Source organism: Pyrus communis, chromosome 7 (genome assembly GCF_963583255.1).
Source record: "Pyrus communis chromosome 7, drPyrComm1.1, whole genome shotgun sequence".
Lineage (NCBI taxonomy): Eukaryota > Viridiplantae > Streptophyta > Magnoliopsida > Rosales > Rosaceae > Pyrus > Pyrus communis.
Genome location: NC_084809.1, coordinates 25,929,083 through 25,937,320, shown reverse-complemented (window position 1 = coordinate 25,937,320; position 8,238 = coordinate 25,929,083). Strand labels below are relative to the sequence as shown.

The 8,238-nt window shown below is 40.3% G+C and overlaps 1 pseudogene; it reads right to left on the bottom strand.

The window, feature by feature from the left end:
* On the bottom strand, positions 1–5,039 carry LOC137739402 (E3 ubiquitin-protein ligase SINA-like 10; annotated as a pseudogene).
* Positions 5,040–8,238: the final 3,199 nt, after the last annotated feature.

The following is an 8,238-nucleotide window of genomic DNA, read 5'->3' as shown; positions in this document are numbered from 1 at the left end:
TAAATAAACATAACCAATTCTCAACCATATTTATCTTCAATCTTAATACAAACAATGGTGCTTTGTTTCTGTTCTCCGGATTTCTACTTCATCAGTTCTTTTTAACATGGGACATGGTTTTCAGGCATACCGCTGCTGGTCCTAATCACAGATTCACAGAACCGAAAAATAATATAGAAAGAACCAACAACTCAGCGACCTACGTTCATCACGTTTATTGCATACATGTACATCGAGAGGCATAACCGGTTGGTGTGGGTGTGACCGTGGGTGCGGTCGGTAACAAGAAATGAAGTCCATAAAAAGAAAAAGCCATCTTCAGTAACATTTAGAAACATTAAAAACAGCGGATCCAACGGTTCTGAGTGATATCGGTATTTTGAGGATACACCTTAACGACCAATGGTTAAGCAAAACCATGCTGTTCATTTTATACTACAAGCTTTGGTATGGGACAGAGCGGGCAATAGTAAGTTTGGGGGAGGCTTACCTTTATGCCATATGCGGAGTTCCATCTTGAGGCTGCCACCATTTTCGAAAAAACCACATGGGATTATCAAGTGATCTGTCGAAGAAGGGTTGCTAACCTGGCCAGGAATGCTCTTTGCGAACGACTGAAGTCTGAGACTACTTCCCCTTCCATTCTTGGTTCGAGCAAGAAGATCATAGTAGAAGCCTCCCATGAAGCTGGGTTGAATACAACTAATCGACACTACATTTCCGAGAGTTTCTTCCTTGTTGTCAAGGATAAATAATGTGCCATCATTCTGTTCTTGAAGAGTATGGGATTTGTCCTTGTGAAATAACGTGATGGAAAAAACACAGTTGTACCGGAAGCACGTTGCAGAGTTCACATGATTACTGCTGAAGTGTTGGTACAACTGCTTGCTTGGAGAGACAAAGTTGCATCCTGACTGGGGGCATGAACAAGGTGAAAATATACATGCCTTTTCATGTTCATTTTTCTTGTTGTAAGTCATCGACTCTTTGCAGCCATGCTTGATGTTTTGACATGAAACTCTAATTGCTTCCAGAACGTTCTCAATGGCTCGGCAACGATTATAACCAATGGGCCAGGAGCAGGTGGGACATTTATTTTTACTCTTGGTGCAGCAAGAGGAGCAAGCTATATGCCCATTTTCACACTGAATTTCAGAAAAGCATTTAAAAGTTAGAGGTTTGATTAATGAACTTAAAAAGCCCCGTTTGGTATACAGGATTGTATTGGAATGGGTAAGGTACGATTTTCAACGTTTGTTGAAGGAAGAAATGGAAAGTTCAACTTGGAGGTAGAAGATGGATTGCTCAGTAGAAAACTTATCCATTCCAATCCCCTCCAAAACGGTAGGATTAGAAGAGAGAAGCTTCTTGCATGCCTAATCCCCTCAAAGTGAAAATTCATTCTCCTCTACCTTCAATATGCCTTGAATTTAGAGGATTCACAATTCCAATCCAATACTAATGACCAAACGAGGTCTAAGGCATGAATTATGTGCCTGGAAGGGATATCAAGAGCGAAATAGATACAAATAAACTAAGCCTATTTGGTTCAATTTTACATAAGCAAAGTAGCACTGTCACCCTATGATACTTATATTATTCAGTTCATGTACTCATATATATCTTGCACTGGCAAATAGAGAGAGAGAGAGAGAGAGAGAGAGAGAGGAAGAAGAAGAAGAATATTTAAGACAGAAAACCAGAACGAAGAGCCCAAAGAACAACGAACTAGCAATCTCTATAAAATTAAGACAGTCACCAAAAACTAAAAATAACAGGCTACCACAACAAGAATCTAGGACACAACTTTCCAATCGGACAGTACAACAGAAAAGGATAGTCTATAAGTTCTGGAGAACCTAAGCACATAAAGCTGCCCAAATTCAGACTCTTACCCACAAATTATCCACCTCCTCCCCTGCTAAACATGGTCAAAATATAATATATATATATATATATACATGTCTTTCAACCTAAAGTACAACACACTTCCCTTGAAAAGAAAAAAAAGAGATACGTCTCACACTAAAAGCAGCTGATGAACGTGGAATCATTCAACTAAAATCAGCCTCCCTGAACATCCTAGACTACAAAGACAATGAAACAGGACAAGGATGAAGCAAATGGTCCAAATCCGGACCCACTTTTACGCATAGCACACCAATACTTAGAGCTTGCTTAAGTACATGTGTTATAGCAACATTTGCTCTCAAATTCTTAAGATCTTCCTTCAGCTTTCTGTTTTTTTTTTTCCCTCTCCCTTCACCCTCACAGCCATGTCTAAACTCTCTGAACTTTTTTCATCCTCCACTATTAATCAGATCACACCTTCTATTTGGTTAGTTTTTGCTCACTGACTATATTCCAAATCATCCTACTCTTTCTTTTACGCTTAAGCTTCCCTGGTTTGGGGGATTAATTGTCCCCACAGCATTTAAAACAATACAGGTTATTGAGGAAGTTACCATTATTCCTAATGCTTTTGCACTATTACGACACCTTTCTTCTTCCGTTGCAGAAAAGCTTTCCTGTGTTTTCATGAATTTTTAAGCTGCATATAGCATAGTTGAATGCATTTGGGTCGTGTCATGCCCATCGTTAACTCAGGTTCCATATCCAATGTGGACCCCAAAGTTACTGTACTTGTGTCCTAAAGTTATGAAAACATGTAACTAACAACAGACCACAATAAAAGATTAGGGTCTTTTGTTACTACCAAAAACTTCAGAGGTCAGAAATCCATTTGTATACAGCAACCCAAACAAAACAAGATCAAATAAAAACTAGCCATAGGAACAAAAGAAAAAAGAAGCACCAAATAAAATAGCTGTCTTCCAATCTAGCAACAAGGCAGGCAAACTCACACCCCTATAATCATTAGACACTGAGACCCAAGGAGATGATAAAATTAACACCAACCAGATGCCCAAAGAGAGGAGTGCATCTAGATTCCAGAATGCTGCTTTTATTTTTACATCAAAATAGAGCAGTTTTATTAATGATGAGAATTATTATTCAGGCTCCAAGCTTTCTACTAACCAACTTGGAGAAAGAAGATTACTCTTTGCCAAGTCAATGGATCTTTTATGTGCAAAGACGCTACGAGTGTCTTTTAACGCCAGATGAAGCTTTAAGCGAAGTTATTAGTCAAAACCTTGGAATTGCTCAACTTCTAACCAAAACCACCCAACTCTCAGACATGCTAAGCCTTAAACCAAGGGGAACCTCTACAACGTTTGGAATGGTGGTGTGGTTCAAGCCAAGGAGGAGTCTTCGTCTGTAAGGAGACCAGTTAGACTAATGAGGAGTCCCTTTGGCTGCAGATAATAATCTTGGAGGAGTTTTAGAGAGGGTGCTGTTTTAGACCAAGTAGTGTCCTTTTACTAGGCAAACATACATATTGACTGATAGACAACAAACAAGTACAAAAACATGTTGCTTCAAAAAGGTACGTGATAAATTTATCGAAAAACACCTTGAAAATTACTACAACTTTATTGCATCACTAATCACCACTAATCACCATGGGAGGTCCCATAATCAATTCACAATAAACCACGAATTTGGATGCAGTTAGTTGTCTTGAGACTAAGCTATTTGGATCTTTCCTTGGGGGGTTATCTTTGTCCCTTATCATATTGGGATCTGTGTTAGCAAAAATTAGGCTCTCATTACAAAAACCAAAGGAGAATGGTCGGGCATAAAACTTGGGAACCTAGGGAAGAGAAATACAACTTTACTGGGAAAGTGGCTGACTTTCCATAAAGAGCAACACTCTTGTGCGCATCAGTCAACGACAGTAAATAAGGAGCTCATGCCAATGTCCTTTGAAGTACCTCTCTCAGGGGTATCCTTTTCTCTCTCTATTCTAAAGTTTGTGGTAAGTAGACTTTTATAAGCATTAACCCCCTAAACCATATTGCCGCAAGCACTTACCTAAGAACAATAAGAAACTGCATCAATACAATGACGATCCTAAATCAAATTCAATCGGGATTGAATTAAAGGATGTTCTGAGTTTCAGCATATAAACAAGACATTTAAATTAGCCCCCAAACCATATCGCCGCAAGAGCTAACCTCAAAACAATGAAAAAACTACATCACTACATTCAAAATCCCCAATCGAATTCAACCGGAATTGAATTGTTGACGATTCTAAATCCTAGCAGACAAATCACGAGAATTTCCTAATCTGATACACGAATCAAAGCAAACAAACGAACGGCTCATATAAAATCACAGACACTAGATTCTCAGTGCAGACCCAACCTTAGAAACGAAAAGGGCTACCAATTCAAATCTGGGAGAGAGCATACCTGGTAGACAGGGACCGTCAAGGGCTCACAGCAAATGAAACAATCAAGGACGTCTGAGTCGGTTAGGGTAAAGACAACAGAGGCATCGATGGCGGTGGCGGTGGCGGTGGAGGCGGCGGCGGCGGCGGAGGGTGAGATGGAAGAAGGAGCCACTTGGACTCCGGCGGCGGTGGCGGCGGATGCAAGGCTGCCCGAAGCAGAACCCACTTGACGGTCGTTCTCTCTTGCGAGGTACTGGGCAAGCGAACGAACGAGAAGCGGCCGCGGAATGCGTGGTGGTGGTTGGGGTAAGTTGGTAATTTCAGCTGCTTCTTCCTCTTCATCACTTTCGTCGCTGTCTCCCGTTTCGGCGTCTTCATTTCCAGGACTTTCTTCGTCGTCGTCTTCTTCTACATCGTTTTCGCTCTCACTATCATCTTCTTCTGCGGATACTCGTTCATCTTCTTCCTCGACGGTCTGTAGCTGTTGTAGTGGTTCTGGTGGCGGCGGCGGTGGTCGTACGATTGTGGTGGGGGTGCTGGCGGAGGTGGATGCGTAAAATCGACGAGAATTCAGACCGTTCAGACGAGGCCTCTTGTGCCTGGGGCTGCGGGATCCCTCGCCTTCTCCATCCTCATCTCCGCCTAACGAGAATCTCGCCATTCCTCTCTCAGTCTCTCTCTCCCCAATAAAATAAGAGAAATTTAGAAATATGCCAATTTGAGCAGCATTTTATTAAAACTACCCTTTTTGCACGGTTCTTGAGTGCAAAAAATCTTTTTTACATTACAGCGCGCTACGTTACAGATTATATTAATCGTAAATGTTGCACATCTCTAAAAAAATTTTAAATATACGACGTTTATTTGTAATCTTACTTTAAATTCCTCTACCTTTTACTTTAGCTTAATTCATAATGTTTAATTTCTTTGCTGATTTCTTCTTTTGTTAGACCTTTTATTTCTCGCAGGTGCTATGCATGCCTAAATTTTTTTTTAAATATACAACGTTTATTTGAAATCTTGCTCTAAGTCCCTCTATCTTTTACTTTAGATTAATTCATAATGTTTAATTTCTTTGCCGATTTCTTCTTTTGTTAGACCTTTTATTCTCGCAGGTGCTATGCATGCCTAAATTTTTTTTTAAATATACAACGTTTATTTGTAATCTTGCTCTAACTCATATTTTTTTTGACACATCCCGATCGAGATCAGGGCATGTTGGCCGTCACGTGGAAGTGACGTAACCATGTGCACAGTGCGGAAGCTAATAAAATAAATAATAAAAGTACAAATAAATAAAAACCAACTATACACAGAGTAGAAACATACATGTGCAAGCGTAAGTGTGAAAACAAAGTTCAGGGCACGAAGACCTAATGCAGTCCGGGGGAAACAACACTGCAAAAACACACCCAAAGCTGGTCCTACACTGGTGATAATCTGTCAGATATGCCGGGAAAATACCCTGGGGAGCCACCATAAGTGCTAGCCAACTAGAACTTGGAGGGGCGCAAAACAGAAAGCGTGAGTGGGCAAAAACAAAGCTTTTCAAAAACCATTTTCTATAAACAAAGTTCTAACCCCTCGCCGTAAACGTGTATACTTCCTAGAGAATATAATATACATATAAATAAATCATGCTCGGAAGTATGTCATGTCAAATGCCTCTAAATAGAATGCAAGTGCTTAGGAAATGTCAAATCAATGCCATGTAATCTGTCAGCCGGAGTCACCTAACGTGACTTGTACGGCTGAATCTAGAGCTCAGATCTTCATCTCACTAACTGTACCTGCACACGAGTCGGAACCACCTAAAGTGATCTGTACGACAGGACTGGGTGTAATATAAGTACGCTCAAGTGCTACGATCACGTGACGGCTTGGCAAATAATCGCGGGTCACCTACGAGTCGGAACCACCTAAAGTGGTTTGTACGACAGGACTGTGCACCTAACTTGGATCCAAGATGATTGTATGGTGTGGGAGGTGAACATCACGTGAAGGACAGTGCCCAACTCTAGGCGGGAGCACTAACACCGGGGGTGCAGGTTATGAGCTCTCTATGCATCTCAAATCACTACTAAGTATAAGCATAAACCATACTCACATGGCACTTACCTGTGCGCCCGCAGCACCAACATACAATTATATATATGCTACCAATAATGCATAAACAAACGGCAAACATAATGCATGACATATAAATGTATAAACGTTTCCATTCACTTTCTGGGGAAAACGTAAGTATATAGGTATATACGGAAAACCAAGAGCCCACTCACTGGTATGTAGAAGGGTCGTAACCCCCTTGCCTCAAGTCGCCACGCTCGTCCTCGGGATAGGTCTCACCTATATGCGAAACAACTATAAAAATGTTAATTTTAAAGCATATAACCAACCTTATGAAATAACTTCTCATACAATGCTCAAATGGAGTGTATGAATACACCAACGTGATCTACTCAACCTCAGGAACATCCCCACATTTTTAGAAAAATTTTCCGACGCTGCACGCGCCCCCACGCGCCGCCCATGCACAGGCACGTGCCTGGCACACTGATGGCGTCAGTTAACGCCGTCAGGAATATTCCATTAAATCTAACTGATGTCGTTAACGCCATTAGCAATATTCCGTCCAAACTGACGGAATATTCTGTCATCTTCTCCGGCCAAACTCCAGCGCCGTCGCCGTCGCCAACGCCGGAAAACCGGGAAAACTTTAAAACCTTGTATCTTCTTTGTTTTTCAACCAAATTTCACAAAATTGGTACCAAAATGAAGCTTACAACAAGAGGAACAAATCCATACCACTTTCAAGCACTAAAACCCACGGAATCTCGCCAGGAAAACACCACCAACTCCAGCCAAACTTGTAACTCATGATCCCGACGTCCAAAACCTTCAAACGAACCACCCCGAGCCTTCTAAGAACCTCACCAAGCTTCCTACAAGCTTGAAATTCCCAAAAACACAAGAATTAATGTGTGCATGAACAGTGACCAAATCGGGGTATCCTGAGTTCGACGTGAAAACGAAGGTATCCTTACCTGAAATGGGTATGGTTGATGCGAGAATTATATGCACACAAATTAAACCCTCTTTTTATCAATTGTAGTAAGTATATAAGTAGGGATCGTTCTAGACCGGGGATTAGGAGGGATTGTTAATCACTTGGATTTGACTCAAAAACGTAAAATAAAGTTTAAAACACTAAACTAGACTCAAAGAATGCAAAACTAAACTTTAAAACACTAAGACAAACCAAAAGACTCAAAACTGCCTAAAAACACTAACTAGGCAGTTTCTGACCTTAAACCCAATTTTGGACGAATTTAAGATTATGGCTTGATTCAAAACACTTTAAAACATAAACTAAGACACTTTCTAACTAAATTGGACGCTAAAGTAAAGGGGGATTTAGGTTTTGACGAAATTAAACTAAATGAACAGATTGTAATTAAAGGCAGAATGTAAATATGAATATGATGAAAATATGGATGAATGCTAGCTAAGGGGTTCATCTCCACACATGTTATACTTTCATATAAAACGATTTCCAATTACTTTTCAATAAACCACGAATTCTTAACGCCCCAGATTAACCGTGAATTTGCACTAATTAACCCTCAGATTTTCCTAACGTTATTGAATTGGATGATTGCATACGACAACCCAAAGCATTCCCCACAAGTTCCCTATATGAACTGCATAATAGAGATACAAGCAAGAATCATTAAGTTTTTTGAAAACCATAAGCATTAACGAAGCACTCGTTACTATGAACTGCATGAAACTTATGCCAAGAATTTACTTAACGCAATTGAGCTCATCAACTTTTACTACTTGTGAATATAAGTTTGTAACAATTAGGTGAAACTCACTTATATTCTAGCGTCATATTCATGCATGAAAATTAAGCGTGCACTCTCAATAAACATA